General features: G+C 42.9%; 1 protein-coding gene across 4 annotated transcripts in view; it reads right to left on the minus strand.

The window, feature by feature from the left end:
• The window catches only part of OLFM2 (olfactomedin 2), a 225796-nt gene that overhangs the window by 121849 nt on the left and 82616 nt on the right, over window positions 1-21331 (minus strand). The window lies entirely within an intron of this gene.

Consider the following 21331-nt stretch of genomic DNA (forward strand, 5'->3'; position numbering starts at 1 on the left):
AAAACATACACTCACATGAAGTCAAGAGAGGACACTCATTACAGGGGAGCCCCACTGAGAACTCAACAGAGGGATGCCATTTTTGGCAAAATGCCTGGGTCTCCATAAGGAATGGGGGAGAAATATGATTCAATTCACATTCCAAGCAAAATCTATCAACTCTGCACTTTCTGAAACAATACAAGAAACACAGCCATCTCTTATGTAAATGCTGGGATGCAGTTCTGCAACCAATGTTCACAAAAATGCATTAAATTTACAGGGAAATGTGCAAACAAATGAATATACCACTGAAAATAAGATTAAAATGCATTGTATCAGGAGAGGTTGTTTATTATTTATTACTGAATTTCTATACCGCCCTATACCTGGAGGTCTCGGGACAGTTGTTTGCAAGTATGTGTACATTTGTCAAAAATGTGGACAAAAATGTGTTGACAAAATACTGAATAATATTCATGATTATTATTGTTTAATCACAAATTGCTACAGAGCTGTGGAGAGGTGAATTTGGGGAAGGGCCATAGCTCAGTGGCACAGCACCTGCCTTGCCAACAGAATGTCCCAGGCTCAATCACCAGCATCTCCGGGTAGGGCTGGGAGAGCTTCCTGCCCGAAACCCTAGAGAGCTGCTACCATCCAATTTAGACAATGCTGGCAAAAGATTGCTGCATTGCAGGGGTTGGACTCACTGGCGGAGGAAGAGGGGGGCAGGGGGAGCGCACCGCCCCCGCACCACAATCCCAGTGGGGTGCCATTGGGGCTGCACCTGCCCTGTGCTGGGTGCCACGCCCCCACAGGTGGCACATCACACCCCCAGGATGCGCGCCAGCCACGCCCCTGCCTACTCTCTGCCCCTGGTGCCAGAGCATGGAGCTCCGCCACTGGTTGGACTAGTTGACCCTTGTGGTCCCTTCCAGTTCTATGATTCCAACTCCCATCAGTCCTAGTCAGCATGACCAAGCATCAATCACGATGGGAGCTTGCAGTCTCACAACATTTGGAAAGCCACCACCACCCCATCTCAGGTTAGAGCACCAGAACTTTACCAGTGAGCAACCCAGTCTTTCATCACTAATACCAGCAGCTGTTTTGAAGACAGCTATTAATCTTCGCAGGAAGAGCATGTAGGGACAATACATTCCCAGCCACTCGCTTACCATGTGGAGATTATATATTCAACATCCCCCCCCTTTCCCAGAGATCCTTTTGCTTTGCTGATGCTGTTTAGCCAGATGTCCCCAGGCATAGATTCTCCTTCCCCTGCCAGCCACCAGAAATAGTGGCTCCGTCTTTTGCCACTACCAGTTCTAAGGAAATAAAGCACTTGTTTCCATAAAGGATAATAGCTCTGAACAGTGGGGGGAAATCAAGGGAGCATTGAGGAAGAATTGTTAATTCCCCCTTTCATTAGCAAAGAGCTCCCGTGTAAGCTCCCATTTAAATCCCATTTGGGAGGTGTAGGAGGGAGACGTGCGGCTCACAGATTGGATTACGCTCTACTTAGTGCAATACAGTGGCTCGTTTCTCATGAGACCTCTGTCTGGGGGTTTGCACAATCCCATTGCAGATTGTGTCTGCCTGGTCCATTGGTGGACGCCTGGTTGACAGAACATCATCTCAGTTACTCAATGAGTGTAAATGGTGTCAATCAAGTCCACTTTCTAAACTTAATGTTCAGTATACCTGAGAGGGCCACTTTCCCATTGTTACAGCCTAGGCATCTTTCTTCTTCTTTTACATATAATTTTTATTAATTTCTTTTTTAACACAATATTTCCAACATTACAATAGCAAATAAAAATACCCTTTGCTCTGCTGAGCTCGTGACTTCCCTCCATCCCTTCAACTGGTTTTTTGTTTTCAAGTCTTTACATTGCACTTTAAAACCTCCACTTCTGACCTTCATGTCCTTACAGTAACTCTGTCTCTTTGGTCTAGAAAGATATAAAATGTTTTAAATTTCGTTGCAGGATTTATCTCAATCCCGCTAGTGTCTTCACATTTTTACAATAATTGTTCATATACCCAATTAATTTACTCCAGTCTCTTTGAAACTTTTGGTTGTCTTGGTTCCGGATTCTACTGGTCAGCTTGGCTAATTCTGCATAGTCCATCATCTTCATCTGCCGCTCCTCAATCGTTGGGAATTCCTGCACTTTCCACTTTTGAGCTAATAAAGTTCTTACTGCTGTCGTGGCGTACATAAATAGTCTTTTGATCTACATTAGCAATTTCCTATCCCATCAAACCCAGCAAAAATGCTTCTGGCTTTTTGGGGAAGGTATATCTAAACATCTTTTTTAACTCATTATAGATCAATTCCCAGAATGCTTTTACTTTATCACAAGCCCACCACATATGGTAAAAATCTCCATCTTTTTCTTTACATTTCCAACATAATTTGTTCCTCATCCTATGCAGTTTGGCCAACTTCACTGGTGTTAAATACCACCTATACATTTTTCATTACATTCTCTTTTAAGGCCGTGCAAGCTTAAAGTTTAAAATTTCATTCCACAATTTCACAATTTTGACCAAGATTCAAACTCAATATTATACCCAAAATCAATAGCCCATTTTATCATAACTTTAGTCTCTTCATCTTTTGTATACCATTCCAACAACAGATTATACATCTTTGATAGCAATTTAACTTTGCCCTCCAACAATTCAGTTTAAAATAACATGTGTCTTCTATGAAATAACATGTTTGAAATAACATGTGTCTTCTATGTGTCCTCTACAGCCTAGGCATCTTTCATGAGGTTAGTTGGGTCTACAGCATGGGTGCTAAAAAGATAGCTGATTGGCTGGATCTGGCCCCTGAAGCAGCTTCATACCTTCTTAGTTTGGAGTAAGCAATCAATCATTTTATTTGTATGCTGCCTTTCTAAAGTTAAAAACATGCTCAACATATAAAAAATTACATAACTACAAACATAACAAGTCACAAACAATAAACAAAACTTCAAAAAGTACACAACCAAACCAAACAATTTCCACATAAATCTTAAGATCCAAAATAAAGATACAAGAAATTAACAGCAACAGCCCAACCGCAACAAAACCCCTAAACAACACCCCAGCCCAAGAACAGTCAGAGCTCTCAGAAATGAGTAAAACACTCATCATTCAGGGACTCAGGAAGGTGTACTAAATACTCTCCGCTAAACCTTTCAAAACCTCAGAGGAGCTATGGGTGGTCTCAGTTATGGTTAGAGAGATGTGGAGCTGCCACCATTCATTGTTTCTTTCTCTCCCCTCCCTGGTAAAACATCTAGGATTCTCAGGACAAGTATTATATGATATGAAATGAGGTTACTATGTGTCTCCCACTCCCACACCCAACCCACCTCACACCACTGACAGCATACCCTCCAACATTTCTCTGATGAAAATAGGGACGTACAATTCCATCAATGATAATTTTACTATTTATACCCCACACATCTTACTGGGTTGCCCCAGATACTCTGGGCAGCTTCAAACATACATAAAAACGTTTTTTTAAAAATCAAACATTAAAAAAACCCTTCCCGATACAGGAATGCCTTCAGACAGCTCGGGGTTTGGATAACTCCATACTCTTCCAACATTTCTCCAAGGAAAATAGGGACATCCCAAGGAAAAGTGGAGCATTCTGGGATCAAATCGGAAACTGGGATGGCTTCTTTAAATCAGGGACACCCCTGGAAAATAGGGACACTTGAAGAGTCTGTGGTAGTTTCACTAATGTCATCCACTCCTGCCCAAAAAGAGGGGAGAAGATTTGTGACAGCCAGGGGTGCCAACTTGAATAAAATAGGGAGCAGGTAAGCCCCACCCCACATAATCAATCACAAGACACCTTGCACACAAACACACACACACACACACACCATTTGAATGGCAATGCCCATCAACTTTGGAGGGCCCAGCCCCCTCAAATATTTCATTGGGCAGGGGGTCTGAAGGGACTTTGGCCTCTAAGAGTTGGCTTCTATGGTGGCAGCTATAGGTATCTTGCAATGTTTAGTTCTATCAAAGTTTTCAGAATTGACCCCTTCACTGGACTATTCTTTTGTGGCCACAGCTCATTCACTGAACATCTTGAACATAGATCCTGAAAATATCAAACCACAAACATCTGAATATATATATATATGGGCAAGACACAGCAATAGTCCCTTCCTTACACATATTTCAGCAGCTGGAGAATCTCAAATAAACAACCTAGCCCAGGTTGGTGGCTAATTTAAATGAAGCTTTGGGAAAGAGACACGGGCTGACATTTGCCTGAGTTGTTTACTTAGCTCATCACATGTATGCTCATATGCATAAATATGCACACAGTGATTGCTGTTCACAGGGCAACAGGCTGCTGGCTAGCATCTCTTCTTTCCTCTTGGATCAGCCACCAACCCCCTGAAGCTTCACATCCTGGTATCCCAGCTGCTAGTGCTAACATCCAGTCTGCAATCTTGTGAATTACCTGGATAGAAGCTCCACTAATGGCAGGGACCAGACCTTACAAGGCGGCCTCCTAATGCTTTGGGGGGAAGGTAGAAGCATCAGCAGGGAGAAAATGGTAGGTAAGGAGGAGATTCATCACTCTTCACCTCAAGGCTGGACCAAAATTCCCACACCACTCCCTGTGTGAAAACAGGAGTGAATTTCCTTATGCCTTCTTGGGGTGGGAGAAATTTCTTCAACATTTCTTTTTAGGTGGTTGTGCTTAGTGGTTCAAAGCTGTAGAGAAGAAGTTGTTAAGCTATAGCCCTCTAGATGTTGCTGGACTCCAACTCCCATTATCCCTTGCTGGCTGGGTCTGATGGGAGCTGGAGTCCAACAACATTTGGAGGGGCACAGGTGTAGGGGAAATGTGGAAGACCATTGTAATTTCAATGAGTTAGATGACATGTCTCTTTCCCTTTACATCCCCGGTTTTAAGTTTGCCGATTCATGCTGGTATAACTTGTTTTCCACACACCTGTGTCAGGAGTTTCCTGGGTCTCCTGTGTTTTAAGTGCTAATTGGCTAGTGGGGAGGATACCCAGTTGCAGTGAATTGGGTTGGAGACTCTCAGCTGCTCCGCATTCCTGTTGAATCACACTCCATGTCCCGGGTTGATCATGAGTGATGCTTGCTAACCAGGTGCAGTCAATCAAGTCAATCAAAGTTGACTATAAGAGCTGTAGGCTGAAGGGGCTCAGTGAGCTTCTTCACAAATTGAGGTACCAGATGCTGTGAGACTGTTGGCTGGGGTCTCTCTTGCTGCTCTAACTGGAGCTCCGGGCAGCTGAAGGGGAGATTGTGTGTGACTCTTCTCTGGTATGCTATAATTTGTGTTTTGTATGCCTGCTGCTATCTGTTAACCTTATGCAAATAAAGCATTGCTTATTCTTCATCCACTGGTGTGCTTATTGGCTCCAGATCTGGAAAGAACCCTGCCCTTGGCAGAACAAAAGGTTAGGCACCTTTGTACAGCAGAGAGAGCCTTGTGTAGATTTTTGCCAGCCACACTTGCTGAAATGCCTTGGGAGCTACATGTTGAAACATGGTGCAGTACTGCTACCAATGCAGTCAAAGAAATGTAGCCAGTAGAAAGATGCGGTGAGAGCCTTGCATGGCTGTGCATGGATTATGGCTCTTTCAATATGTGCATTAAAAAGTAAGAAAAACTAAAACACACCTGCCCACTTCGTAAGACTAAGTGAGTTAAGCAGCAACAGACACCCAAAAATTACAGAGAAATTTATTTCCCTCCCTCAGTATTTCAGGAGAAGAAGAGGAGGAGGAGTTTGGATTTGATATCCCGCTTTATCACTATCCGAAGGCGTCTCAAAGCGGCTAACATTCTCCTTTCCCTTCCTCCCCCACAACAAATGCTCTCTGAGGTGAGTGGGGCTTAAAGACTTCAGAGAAGTGTGCAGGACCAGATGGCCTGATGGCTAAATACTACAAAATGCTGAAAGAATGGCTGATACAACCACTGAAGGAAGTCTGTAATGAAATCTTGGAGGGGAAAAAGGCACCTGAATCGTGGAAAGAGGCTTTCATCTCACTTATACCGAAAACAGAGACTGAGAAGAACCAGGTTAGAAACTACCGCCCTATATCTTTACTTAACGTGGATTATAAAATTTTTGCAGACATTTTGGCAAAAAGATTGAAAAGAGTGTTGATAGAGGAGATTCATAAGGACCAAACAGGCTTTCTCCCAGGGAGACATATGTCAGACAATGTGAGGAACATTATAGACATTCTGGAGTTGTTAGACGTTGATATTAACAGGAAGGCAGTTCTGATTTTTGTGGATGCGGAGAAAGCCTTTGACAACATCTGTTGGACTTTTATGAAAAAGAATCTCCAAGGGATGGGGGTAGGCCAAGGTTTTGAAAACGGTATAGGTGCAATATATTCTAAACAAAAAGCTAAGTTAATTGTAAATAATGTGGTAACAGAAGAAATATCCATAGAAAAAGGTACACGGCAGGGATGCCCAATATCCCCTCTGCTTTTTATATCAGTCCTGGAGGTTTTGCTAAATATGATTAGAAAGGACCAGTTGGTTAAAGGAGTTCAGGTCGGAGTTAGACACTACAAACTAAGAGCATTTGCAGATGACCTAGTATTGACCCTGCAACAGCCAGACACTAGCACTAAAAGAGTATTAGAACTAATTGAAATATTTGGTCGAGTAGCAGGTTTTAAATTGAACAAACAAAAAACGAAAGTGTTGGAGAAAAATTTAACAATGGAAGAAAGAGAGAGATTTCAGAATGAAACAGGCTTGGAAATAACAAAAAGGGTAAAATACCTGGGGGTAAACTTAACGTCCAAGAATGTGAACTTATTTAAGGATAATTATGAAAAAGGTTGGTTAGAAGTAAAGAAGGATCTGGAAATATGGTCAAGGTTGAAACTTTCCTTGTTAGGCCGAATTGCTACTATTAAGATGAATGTACTGCCTAGAATGCTATTTTTATTTCAGACGTTGCAGATTTTGGACAAGATGGACTGTTTCAAGAAGTGGCAGAAAGACATATCAAAATTTGTCTGGCAGGGCAAAAAGCCCAGAATCAAATTTAAGATTTTAACTGATGCAAAGGATAGAGGGGAGTTTGCCCTGCCGGACTTAAGACTCTATTATGAATCGGCAGCCTTTTGCTGGTTGAAACACTGGCTACTCCTTGAGAACACAGACATTTTGGATCTGGAAGGATATGACAATAGCTTTGGTTGGCATGCATATTTATGGTACGACAAGGCAAAGGTGTATAAAGGCTTTAAAAACCATATTGTAAGGAAAGCATTGTATAATGTTTGGATTAGATACAAAGATTTGTTGGAAAGTAAAACCCCCAGGTGGGTGTCACCAATGGAAGCTAGGGAAGTAAAAAAGCTTAATATGGACTCTAAATGGCCAAAATATTATGAAATTCTAGAATATGATGGTGAAAGGGTTAAACTTCAGAGTTATGAGAAACTAAAGCCCAAGGTTCGAGATTGGTTGCACTATCATCAGATAAATGAGACATTCAAACAGGACAGGAAAATAGGATTCCAGAAAGAGAGGTCAAAACTAGAAACAGAATTGTTGGAACCCAATACTAAGAATTTATCAAAAATGTATAACTTGCTGTTGAAATGGAATACACAGGATGAAACGGTGAAATCAGCTATGGGCACAAGATATTGGTCATGATATTATGCTTGCTGACTGGGAACAGTTATGGACCACCGGTATTAAATTTACTGCATGTAATGCTTTAAAAGAAAATATTATGAAAATGATCTACCGATGGTACATGACCCCAGTCAAGCTTGCAAAAATTTATCATCTGCCTAACAATAAGTGTTGGAAATGTAATGAGACTCAAGGCACTTTTTACCACCTTTGGTGGACCTGCCCAAAGGTTAAAGCTTTCTGGGAAATGATCTATAATGAAATTAAGAAGGTCCTTAGGTGGACTTTTCCTAAGAAACCAGAGGCTTTTCTCTTGGGTATGGTTGGCCAATTGGTGTTAAAGAAGGATAGGATTTTCTTCATGTATGCCACCACAGCAGCAAGAATTTTACTGGCAAAGTATTGGAAGACGCAAGAACTACCTACTCTGGAAGAATGGCAAACAAAGGTGATGGACTTTATGGGACTGGCTGAGATGACGGGCAGAATCCGCGACCAGGGAAAGGAGACAGTGGAAGAGGACTGGAGGAAATTTAAAATATATCTTAAAAACTATTGCAAAATTGAGGAATGCTAAGATGTCAGGGGGTAAGAGGTAAAGAATTGCAGCAGTAACTAAAAAACTAAAGGAAACTTTATGAAAGGGAATTAAGACAATTGACTTAAGGGTTGCTAAAGAATCATTAAACAAGGATGCAGGGATGGGGAGGTATGGGGAAGTCAAAAGAAAGAAGAGTATGAAATGATGATTTTGAAGTTATATTGGTTTAATTGTTTTGTGTGCCTTGCTTGCTTTTTGTTTTTGTTTTGTTTGTTTCGTTGTGTCTTTATTATCTGTCTGAAAAACGAATAAAAATTAATTTAAAAAAAAAAGAAGACTTCAGAGAAGTGTGACTGGCCCAAGGTCACCCAGCAGCTGCATGTGCAGGAGCGGGGAAGCGAACCCGGTTCCCCAGATTACAAGTCTACCACTCTTAACCACTACACCACACTGGAGGATTGTGTTTCATCCTTATCCACTGAACAAATGCTTGAACAAGAACTTCTTTGCCATTTTGAGCATCCTTTCACCAGCCAGCTGATTTCCCCCCTCAGCCAGCTATTCCTACAAAAACTGTACGTAACCTGTTCCCATCTAATGCAAGAAGATGGTCCTCAGTTTGCTGAGTGCAAGATCTCCACAGAGGGAAAGAAAACTAGCTAGGGAGTATGTGTTGTTTCTGTGTTCTGCCACAAATTCATGACATCTGTTCCTGCAATGAATCCTGCTGCCAATGTCATGTTTGCCAAAAGGTGGGGGTACCACCAATAGGGAGAGCTTTTTTTAAAAAAAGTCCCTTATTGGGTCCTTGGGCTGCAAAGCTAATTAGCACGGCCCAGGGGAAAGCAAGCGTCACTTTACAATAATTGGCTAATCATTAGTCACTGTAAAATCATTAATCACAACAGGGGAGCATGTTGCTAATGCAGCTCTAAGAGGCATCATCATCAGCACTCTCATTTAATGGATGGCTCGGTTAATGGGGAACGGCGGGAGCCAGGAAACCCTACCTGGAGATGAGGATTCATATTCAGCTGAAGAGCAGTCAGTTTCACCTAAGCCAAAAATGTTAGTCACACTGCTGCCTAGATTGTGTGTTTGTGTGGCAATTGGGACACATTTCAACTGCGGAAAGCCTAAAGCACCTGCAGTTATTCATTAAAAGAGGGGAAAGATTGGCAGGGTGGGCATGGCAGAGGATTATAAAATTATGTATCAACACCATCCATGCTACCTTCCCATGGTAAACCATGCCCAAATATATTACATTAGATATAAGAGCAACATCCCAAAACAGTGCATTAACCACTCATTCAGAACACATCAACAACATATAAACGGAGAATCAGCATTCCAATAGTCCCACCAAAATGCCTCACATTAATAAATGCAGCATTATGCTAATACCAGACAATTCACTGCATTGTGTTGTGAGATCATTTTTCACATCTTCTCCACATGCATAATATGTGAAGTCAGTGTCACCCAATGATATTGACTCTGAAATTCACTGCCATAAGGTGCAGTGAGAGCCACTAGCTCTGGTGGCTCAAAAATACATTAGACTACCTCTCCTTAGCCCCAGCCATTGTGGCCATTGGTCAGGAAGGTTGGGACGTGTGGTTCGGCCACATCTGGTGGACACCTTGTTGGCTCCCCCTTTTTTAGATCCATTTTCCATGAATTTGTCTTAATAGATATTAACCAAGATAGATGCTCAAGGACAATATACCTCTGAATAACCAACACTCTTGCCGTTGTGCCCTGTTTGTGATTTTTGCAGAAGCATATGATTTGCCACAGCTGGAAATATGATACTGGACTAGACACCCCATTCATATCACCCAATACAGGCCTTACGTTTCAGTCCCTCATCCCATAGCCTTGCTGTGAAAAAGCAGTGTGGGGAATAAGAAGTGGATTGCTGGGACAGGAGACTATTGGCAACTCTCTTTTCTCACTTTGCATCTACTCCTCCTTCCAGCTGCTCTGCCTCGCTTATGCCACAGGTCCCCACTTACATACTCTTGCTGCCTTTGATGGGCAGCAATAAAACTATATTCAAATAATGTCATTCAGCATCCATTTGGCACAAATAATATTAAATGGTTATCATGAGTCAGGTTTCCCCAACATTGTACCCTCGAGATGTTCTTGGACTCCAGCTTCCAACAGCTCCAGCCAGCATTGCCAGTGGTTGTGGGTGATGGGATTTGTAGTCCCAACAGGTTCAGAAAGGCTGGTGTAGAATGTGGAATTTCTCAAATAAAGTCCACTTAATGCTTTTAATGCTTGATGTTTTATCATGTTTTAAATATTTTGTTGGGAGCCGCCCAGAGTGTCTGGGGCAACCCAGACAGATGGGTGGCATACAAATCATAAAATTATTAATTACTACTACTAGTAGTAGTAGTATGTCAGGATGCAAGAGGTAATTAACAGAAGATTTATTGCATACAAGCAATTAGCCTCCGATCGCTCTCTCCGAGTGACCATCTATCACAATCATGTTGACTCTTCTGAAGAATACTTCCGGCTATTGCAGAATATCCTGAACCTCCTACCCTTACGTTTCTGGGGTCGTCGTCTGTCTCGGACTTTTCCCATTTGTCTAGTTCTGGGACTGATGGGGTCAGCTACCTCCCACCGAGGAAATTCTCTCCCTCTCTTGTGCTGTGAGTGACTGTAATTCCTCAGAGAGCTGGCTCCTATCCAGCCCACCTTTCCTGTGTTGATAAACCACATTCCTGCCAGCTACAGAGGGAGGAGGCATCAGCCCACTGGTTCCAGCTGTCTGAGAAATCCTCAAGTCTCCCTGTTCTCCTTCTGCCTGCCTGCCTTCTAACTCAGGCTGCCCTTCTTGGTTTTGGGCTGTTGTGTTCATGACATGCTACTACTACAACTACTGCTGCTGCTGCTGCTGTTGTGGTGGCTGCCTTTTCCAATTGATATCTTGTCTTCTGATTCCACATCCCTATCACACATTCACTGCTCACCAACACTGCCCTCTCATTGGCTCCCTCTTCCTGAGAGGCAGCTGCTGTGTTCCCTAGATTTGTGGCCCTACTTGGCTTACATTCTTGTCTCCAGTCCTGATCAGCAGATGCTCTGAACAGCTCTCAGAGCCAGAGTTGCTTGGTATGATTAATGGAGCAGTCCTCTCAATAACTGAGGTCCATCATACGCCAGAATTCATCTTTCTACACATAACACCTTCCTTGGAGATCCGTGTCCACTTCAGATGCTAAACTCACAGCGAATTGTAAGTGAGCATCACCAACTGTGACCAAGTACAACAAACAGAATTAAATACATCAGTGCTAAGTACTTTAAGAGCACATTAATTTGTCTTGGGTAATCACGGGCAGCGGAGGAGAGGATAACAGACCCTATTAACAGCTACTAATTAAGGATGCTTTGCTGAAAGTTTCCATACATTGAAGGATGGAGAGCTTTTCTGGAAGATGCGTAGCTGTTAACATCCATCACACACACTGTGGATCCAATGACAAATCAGCTACTTTAGCACTCAAGTTGTTTGAACTTTTTCTATTGTTAGGATGGGAGGGAATGGCTCTCTTCTCCACAACAAGTAACCATGGAAACACTTATTTCTCTCCCGCATGCAAAATTCAAAAGGAAAAGTAGTTGCGGTTTGGTTGGCTGCTTTCACTTTCCAGCTTTCCAGCCTCACTGAAGATTCTATTGGGAGGGTGAGCCTGAGATTAAGTAGGAACAGTGGGAGAGGATCCCAGGGCACCCCACTGCCTCCAGCTCAGAACTGTATGTATACAAGGCCAAAATGTGGTCAGACCAATTCTAGGGGATTAATCCCTGTGTGGTCTTTGTTGACAGCAAAGAATGCCTGATCCAATTGGAGTGATTACCCACTGCCATTCACCGGCCCACAATTGGCACTCGGATGTGCATTAGCTGCTTGATTAGTTACTCTTTTATGCTGGCTGAAGCATTTGCAGAGATTGCAGGCGACAGTTCCAGGAAATTATGTGGCTAGAGGGAGAGGGAGAGAGAAAATATTAAGATCTCCTATTTGTGTTAACCTGTGTAGGTGCTTCCTGCCCCTCTACCCAGCAGTTTAGAGGTGGTACATCTGGTTAGCTCTTTCCCTTTGCTTATAGCACTGAATAATATGAAACATGTCATTAAATATTTTAGCTGCACAGTCTAGTCCAGCTGCTAAAAAACTAAGAGCAGTCCCAAGTAGAGAACCCTGCAATCATCTCACCCTAGCGGTGGACTAGATGGGCACTTGATAGATAGATAGATTCTTTATTGTCATTACACAAGTGCAACATTGCACAAGTGCAACGAAATTGGATGCCATCCCTTAAAAACAACAAAAGCAAAACAACAACAACAACCAAACAAACCACATTCCAGCCACACCCACACCCACACCCATCAAACTCCCAGGTCACACTATCGAGTTACAGCATTTAAAAAGGCCACAGCTCTTGGATAGAAACTATTTTTCAGTCTATTTGTCCTTGACTTGATGTTTCTATATCTCCTGCCAGAAGGCAGTAGTGCAAACAGACTGTATCCCGGGTGAGATGCATCCTGCAGGATGTTGTTTGCTTTCCTAAGACAACGGGAACTGTACAGTTCTTCCAAAGATGGGAGAGGATGACCAATAATCCTTTGGGCTGTGGTTATGACCTTCTGGAGCACCTTCCTCTTCCTAGCTGTACAACTGGAGAACCAGGCACAAATACAGTATGTGAGAATGCTCTCTATGGAGCCTCGGTAGAAGGACACCAGCAGTCTCTCACTCAGATTGTTCTTCTTTAAAAGTCTGAGGAAATAAATTCTCTGCTGGGCCTTCTTCACCAGAGCAGTGGTATTTGCGCTCCAAGTCATGCCCTGATCGATAGTCACTCCCAAAAACCTGAATTCCGCCACCCTCTCCACCCGTTCCCCTTTGATATACAAGGGCTGAATGTCCGCCTTTTTTTTCCTGTAATCCACCACCAATTCCTTGGTCTTAGCCGTATTAAGAGCCAGATTGTTCTCTCCACACCAAACACAAAGCCGCTCCACCTCGTCCCGATAGGCGGACTCATCCCCTCCTGAAATGAGCCCCACCACCGTAGTGTCATCAGCAAAAATTCAGCGGGGCTCTTTTCAGGCTCTTATGCAGTAGTTACCAGGCCTTCATCAGAAATCCAAAAGCTATAATTTAAGCATATTTTTGAAAACTAGACTATGGGCAATCCTCCCTTCCACATTTGCATTCCTGGGATTTCCTGAGCATTCAATACTCTCTTCTTTAAATGGGCATGAAGCTTCTCACCCTAGGTGAGTAGGTGCGCAGTAGACTGCAGGGCTGTGTTTCATTTACAATAACCCCAAACCACACCTAATGATGGCCAACTAAAACTGCAAAAATCAGCTGCAATGCCATTTGATGTGAGTACATCCATTATAATGGCTCAGGTGGGGGATCAGTACTGCCTGATCAAACCTCAGGCAATGTGACCTATAAAATGTTTTGAATAGTTCCAAAAATGCTTTCCTTAATAAAAGGTAATCAAGAGCAAGTTTGAGAAACTTAGAACTAATTCAATTCAATTATTTCTACTTTTTATGCACAAGTCAAGATAGATTGCCTTATTCATCATCTCAGTAACTTATAGGGACCTTTTCAAATTTTAAAATGTATTTTAAAGAAACATAACTATACTGTTTCTGAACTGCAGATGATCTCTCTTATACTCTGTGTAGCTGCAGTCTGCATTACCAGCCCTACATTTCCCTAAGCTTGCTGTTCCTTTCAGCATCCATACTGTAATAAATTGAATGAAGAATAGCCAGTTTGTGCACACTGACAGGCTATCCTATTTTCCACACAATAGTTGAGAGACTTGAAGATTCCCAATGGGTAGTCAGGCTTTATGAGGTCAGAATTACCTAGCTGTAAGGGACACGGGTGGCGAAGGGACGCAGGTGGCGCTGTGGGTAAAACCTCAGCGCCTAGGGCTTGCCGATTGCATGGTCGGCGGTTCGAATCCCCACGGCGGGGTGAGCTCCCATCGTTCGGTCCCAGCTCCTGCCCACCTAGCAGTTCGAAAGCACCACTAAGTGCAAGTAGATAAATAGGTACCGCTTCATAGCGGGAAGGTAAACGGCGTTTCTGTGTGCAAAGATGGCAAACCAACAGCCCAATAGCAGAATTCAGCCACCCAAGCAACAGTGCACCTGTCCCAGCCTTCTCTATCTTGCTGCCCTCCAAACAACAACAATTTATTTATACCCTGTCCATCTGGCTAGGCTGCCCCAGCCACTCTGGGCAGCTTCCAACACATATAAAAACATAATAAAACATCAAACATTAACAGCAACAATAACATTAATAGTCACAATAACTTTAAAATAAACAACTTATATCAAATAAAGCAATATTCAACAATCCATTAGACTCTAATGGTAAACAGTCTACCATTCTCCCCAAGCATTAGCCATGCTGGCTCAGGCTGATGAAGACTTGTAGTCCAAAACACTGGGAAGACACAAGATTGGAGAAGGGTACTGTTAAGTCCACTGTTGCTTTGGCAGCAAGATTCTGCCCTCGGCCTGCAGTTAGCAATCATTACACCTAGAGATTCTGTGGTGGCAGCAGTAGCAGCCAAGAATTATTTTGCTGCAGACTTCCGGGTTAGCGCCTCCAGCAATGGCGGAGCTCCTCTGATTGGGAGGGACCGGCTCCGTGAAAAACAGGGTCTGACCACCATGGCGAAGATAGAGACCCTCAGAAATCACAGACGGAAGAAGTCTGTGAACCTGGGATTTGGCTGGCACCTTCTGCGCCCCCCTACTCACGGGGAGACCCGGTATTGGGAATCCGGAGCGATGTGGGGTGAGAGGCGCGGTGCTTTGAATCGACCGCTTATTTCACGGAGCGAAGCCGCATTGCTGCTGTCGGATAGCGCTGACTTTTTTCCTGTGGACAATTGGATTCTAAACAACAACCCGTGAGTAGAACGGGAAATTGGACTTTTAAAATAATTTAATTTGGCACCGAACGGGGAAGGTTCAAACAGGAAGTCCACCTTCCCTCTCTGTAAATAGACTGAAGCAAAGTAGTTCTTAACTAAGGTTTTGGAAAGTCTTACGTAAAGGATTAAAATTCCACTGATTGAAACTATCGATTTAGACCAAGTGAACTTGCAGGAGAAGGTGAAAAATTAAAAACCGAAGCATCACGTCTCTGAACCTGGGAACGGCTTGCAAAAAGTCCATCGACGGTAAACAGGACAAATTTGACAGCTGGCTTTAAAACAGGACAAATTTGACAGATAGCTTTAAAAGAAAGACACTGTTTTTACTGTCCGCTTCTGCACTTAAAAAGAAGAAAAGGTAACTGGAAACTGTTACTAATTTATTTTTGGAATTGTGCTGGAAAGGATTGATACAAATGGAACTGTCTTCCTCTAGAGGGAGTTTTGGGACATTGTTACAAGAGTGCAGCTGGGAAATTGGTCTTAAGATAAAGACTGTGAGAAACTAGCTTTGACCTTGAACATCTTCCAAACTACAAGAAAGAAAAACTACATCTTCCAAACTACAAGAAAGAAGATTCCACCTAAACATTAGGAAGAACTTCCTGACAGTAAGAGCTGTTCGACAGTGGAATTTGCTGCCAAGGTGTGTGGTGGAGTCTCCTTCTTTGGAGGTCTTTAAGCAGAGGCTTGACAACCATATGTCAGGAGTGCTCTGATGGTGTTTCCTGCTTGGCAGGGGGTTGGACTCGATGGCCCTTGTGGTCTCTTCCAACTCTATGATTCTATGATTCTATGATCTTAAGAATGTCGGCAAAGGAAGAAGTAGCGTCTGTACTGAAAAGGATAATCTATCTGTTGGGAAAGCTGCATAAACAGATAGATGTCATGGCTACTAATATTGATATTTTGGGAACAAAAGTGGGTATCAACATAGAAGTCGATAAGAACCCGGCACAGGAATCTTTCTTAACTGAACAAATTGATGAATTAGAGAAGGACAAAGTTGCTGTTGTTGAGTATAAAGTAAAACAAGGGGAAGCCTTAACCCTAAAGAGGCAAATGGAGGATTACAACTTGAGGCCTTATATGACTGTAATTAGGAGAAGCCAGTTTTTGAAGATGGGTTCCTGGCCTGATCTGGAAAAGGAAAGGTGGAGAGATCCCCTTATGCAGGGATCAAATGACTTTTGGAATATGAATTTGAGCCAGGAGGAGATGGGAGCTTTTGAGGCCTTTGGACTTGGAAGAATTGTGAAACAAGATTTGGAATACTTTGTGGGCCCTGGCTTTAACTATGGAAGTCTGGCGGACCTGTCAAGAAGGAATATAATCATCATTGGGTTGGAGCTCCCCCGAGATCTGCTTTTTAGCATCAAGGTTTGTCAAGAAGATCGGCAGAAGGGAAGTAAAGAAGAGTTAAGAGCCTCGGATATAAGATCTCCAGGTTGATGGACGCGGGGAGGTTGATGGAACTGACGGCGGGGGCCGAGACCGGGGAGGGGAGATGGTGGAAGAAGATTGGGAATTTGAAGTGTATATATGGAGATTTTTTAAAAAAAAAAATTAATGAGAGATGGAAAAGTCGTGGAATGAAATTTTTATGACCCTAGGGGAAATGTTTTAAGAGATTAAGTTCAAATATATTAGTTTTGATGAGAAATAAGATTAAACAAAGTAAAAATGGATGATTAATTGGTGAAAGAAGAGAATGTTTTGGAAATAATTTAAAGTTTATCTGCAGAAACATTGCAGAATTAAGGAATGTTAGAAGGTTGTTGGAATGTAGCAATGTGGTTTTAGCAGAAATGATATAAAGGACTGGGTTAAAAATTGATTTTTTTTTAATTGGTGAGAGATGAGAATTACAGTATATTAAGATAAATTATTAGGATAAAAACAAAGCTGGAAAGGATTTGCTGAGACATCTAATTGAACTAGAATACAAAGGGGGGAGGTATGAGGAGGTCAAGGAAATAAGCAAAGGAAAGAAAGTTATGTAAAGGTTTGATCGGTTCTTTTTTATCAATTGTTTGTATTTTTTCTGTTTTTTCTTTTTCTTTTTTGTCCTTTTATTTTTTTGTATTTTTGTAATCCTTAAAATCTGAATAAATACTATTTTAAAAAAAAAATTTGCTGCAATTGGCTTGGCTGTCTGGTACTCATTGAGGAGCAGGGCAATCAAAAGGCTCTCTGGCTGGCTGCCCAGTATCTCATAGGGTTAGGAGTAAAATAAGACACTGTAACCCACACCTTGAGTTCTTAAATATGATAGTTATTCAAAAGGAAGATGGAATACATTTCTGGCCAGCCATTTCATTTTGCTTTTCTTAAACTCAAAAATGTTGCAGAGAGAGGTTTGGCCCTCTCCAAACCAATGCAATTTCCCATCTGGGTTGATGCAACTCATACACCAAATGCAGGTCATCTGTGCCCTAAAAACTACTACTGCAGTCAAGGGAAGTATGTTAGTCGAGATAAGGTTGTTGAGCTAGGAAAAACTAGAAAGTAAAGTGCTGCTCTATCACTCACCCTCAGTTCCCCTCACTAAAAGTCAATTTGAACCACAACGTTGCTACAGAGGTGTCATGTTGTTTCACAATCTTAGTGCCCCTTGAATGCTATAGAAAAGATTGGGTGCAAGAGTGCATTGCATACCACAACCCTGCAGTCCTTAAGTTCAAGTTTAATATTTTATTATGTTTTTATATATGTTGGAGGCCACCCAGAGTTGCTGGAGCAACCCAGTCAGATGAGCAGGGTACAAATAAATTATTGTTATATTGTTGTTGTTGTTGTTGTTGTTGTTGTTGTTGTTGTTGTTGTTAAACCCTCCAGAGAAATGAAATCTCTACACAGAAAACCAACATTTACCTGAAGCCGATTAACTGCCATGCTATCGCATAGACCAGGGGTCTGCAACCCGTGGCTCCGGAGCTGCATGTGGCTCTTTTACACCTTTGCCGTGGCTCTGGGGCGGATACTAGCAAGGGGAGGAGGCGCATTGTGTGTCCCGACACTCCCCACTGTGGCAGGCGCTGTACTGGCTGTGATGTCGCATGGGGGCGGTGCGTGCGTTAGTCACACACCGTCCTGACGTCACCTTCCCGCCTGCCCGCTACATTGTAAGGGGCATGTACGCTGGTCACTGCATTAAAAGGGGGCATGTACGCTGGTCACTGTTTTGAAGGGGAGTGAAGAACACACACACACACACAAAAAGGTAACTTGTTAATTTAACGTTTATTTCTATGAGGAGGAGTAATTCTGAGGGGTCAAACAAAGAAATAATAAAAAAGTGACAAAAAAGTTATTTTTATAATGACGAGTTTTGCGGCTCCCAGTTTTTTTCCCTTCGGAAACAGGTCCAAGTGGCTCTTTTTGTCTTAAAGGTTGCAGACCCCTGGCATAGACCTTCAGATCAAACCTAAGCCCACTGCCGCTGTCCAAGGTGCTGCTCCAACTGTGATCCATTAGCAGCCCTTTCTGGCTTTATCAAAACATTTCATCTCACGCTCCAGTGGCTGGTGTGGTGGCTTTATTTTAAATTTGGGTGCAACACGCAGCATGTAACTCAATGTTTAGGAGGGTAGATCCATTAGGGAAGACGACGGCACAGAGGCTTTTTATAGCTTTAATGTGCAGCTGTTCTCACAGAGCTGGCATGGGTTGGCAGTGTAAATTCTTAAAGCGGAAGGGAAATTTTGCTGCTGGGGGCATTTATGTGCTGGCTGAAACCAGATGCACTAATAAAACTTTTGGCAGGAAAAGCGAACAAGCTGTCTTGGGGGGGGGCAGTGGGGAACTGATGGATGGAAGTGAAGGAGGAGAAATCCAAATGAGAAAGAAAACAATGCTTTGTAGCAGCCAGAGTCATGTGCCAGTTCTGCACTGCCCGAAGAGGAAGGGCTATCTTACTTGCAGGAGAGCTACAGCAAGGTGCCAGGTGCTCCTTGGAAAGTGAAAACAACAGGAGATGCTTCTTGCATGGGACAAGTTGAAAGAGCTTAACTGTTTCTAAAAGGAGATATCTAAACCCTTGCCTTCCTAGAAATGACGTTTCCACATTGGGGACCCTTTCCCTAAGATGCATTTGGGTCAGTTGTTATTACACATCAGTCAGGGGGTAAAGTTCCCCAACCATAATTAGAGCCAATCTCTCCCTTGTGAATTAGTTTATTTGTATTATATTTTTAAACTTAATTATCAATAATAAAACGCAGTGAGTGGCACTGTGGTCCAAACTACTGAGCCTAGGGCTTGCTAATCGGTAGGTCAGCGGTTCGAATCCTTGCAATAGGGTGAGCTCCCGTTGCTCTGTCCCTGCTCCTGCCAACCTAGCAGTTTGAAAGCATGTCAAAGTGCAAGTAGATAAATTGGTATCGCTCCGGCGGGAAGGTAAACGGTGTTTCTGTGTACTGCTCTGGTTCACCAGAAGTGGCTTAGTCATGCTGGCCACATGACCCGGAAGCTGTACGCTGGCTCCCTTGGCCAATAAAACGAGATGAGCGCCACAACCCCAGAGTCACTCACGACTGGATCTAATGGTCAGGGGTCCTTTTGCCTTTATGATTTATATTTGCCATGGACCTACAATATTCCCTCAGGCACAGATACATAATAGGAGGTGACAGGGGGCCTCACAATATGTTAGCTTAACCAAGTCTCTCACTGCTTCTGACTTTTGAGCAATGCCTGATGCAAACTGAGATAAGACCACCATGCTGTCAAATCTTCTGGCACAAGCAGAACTATGAAAGAAAGGGCTTGGTCTCTCATATTTAACATGAAGAGGGACCTCTCCCACTCATTGTCTCCCACTTAGCATGGTGGGTTGATAGTTTGCAGATTAAAGGTGAGGTTGCTTCAGATTGTGGGTGGTTGTCAAATAAGAGGATGAGAATATACTTTAAATCAGTGTTTCCCAACCTTAGTTCTCCAGCTGTTTTTGGACTACAACTCCCATCATCCCTAGTTAGCAAGACCAGTGGTCAGGGATAATGGGAATTGTAGTCTGAAAACAGCTGGAGACCCAGGGTTGGGAAACACTTCTTTAAATGACAGGGAGACTTACTTGAGCCATTTTGAGCCATAGTTGAGCTGTGTATCAGTACTTCCATGAGCATATAACATCTATTATTTATTGTGTCTAATGGTTGCTGATTTTGTTTCCAGGCTATATTCAAGGTACTGGTGTTTATCTTTAAAACTTCCTTTGGTCTGGGCTCTGGGTATCTGGGAGAATGTCTCCTTCCACATATTCTTTCCTGAACTTTAATAACTTGGCAATTACACAATCTATTCAGCTGGTGGTCACTGTCCAATGTGCCTCTTTGGTGGCTCCTAAACTTCAGTACTAGTTTCCCAACAGTGTGATGGTTTGGGGAGCATGTCCGCTAAGCAGACTGTTTTAAAATCCTCCTTTTCAGTCAATCCTTTCTTTAAAATGGTTTTTAAAATGCCTTTTCTGCCCTATGCTTCTTGGATCACTTATTGATAAAAAAGGTAAAGGTAAAGGACCCCTGACAGTTAAGTCCAGTCGCAAACAACTCAGGGGTTGCGGCACTCATCTCACTTTACTGGCCGAGGGAGCTGACGTTTGTCCACAGACAGTTTTTCCATCTCATAAATCATAGTTGACTACTAAAGACTTGTGCTTGTCCAACTGCTGTCCTGTCCACATCACCCATGTAATTCCACTTTGCATGAAGAACATGTTTGTCTTCCTCACCCAACAAGGACAGGGTCTGGTCAACTTTACAAAGCCCTTCTCAACAAGGAGTCAAATCCTCCCCCCCCCGATCCGAGAGAACCACCACACAATAAAAGTGGTGGTGGGGTTAGTGTTTGACTAACTAAACTGATAAAATGCCTGGTGGCCTGGGAAAAATGAAAGTTGAACATCTAAGTTGGGTTTCTCCAACAATGATGTAGCAGTCAGGAGAAAGAATGGCTGCTTGATCTTCAGCCTGCTTCAGCATCAGACTAGTAGAGGAAGGTGAGGAGGAAAGAGGCCTGTATTTCTGCACATGCCAACTACTTTCCCACAGGGTATGGAGCTCAGCCAGTCTCTCTGCAGCTGTGAAAGGTGCTATTAAA

The sequence above is a fragment of the Podarcis cretensis genome, assembly GCF_951804945.1.
Source record: "Podarcis cretensis genome assembly, chromosome: 2".
In the NCBI taxonomy this organism is placed as follows: Eukaryota; Metazoa; Chordata; class Lepidosauria; order Squamata; family Lacertidae; genus Podarcis; species Podarcis cretensis.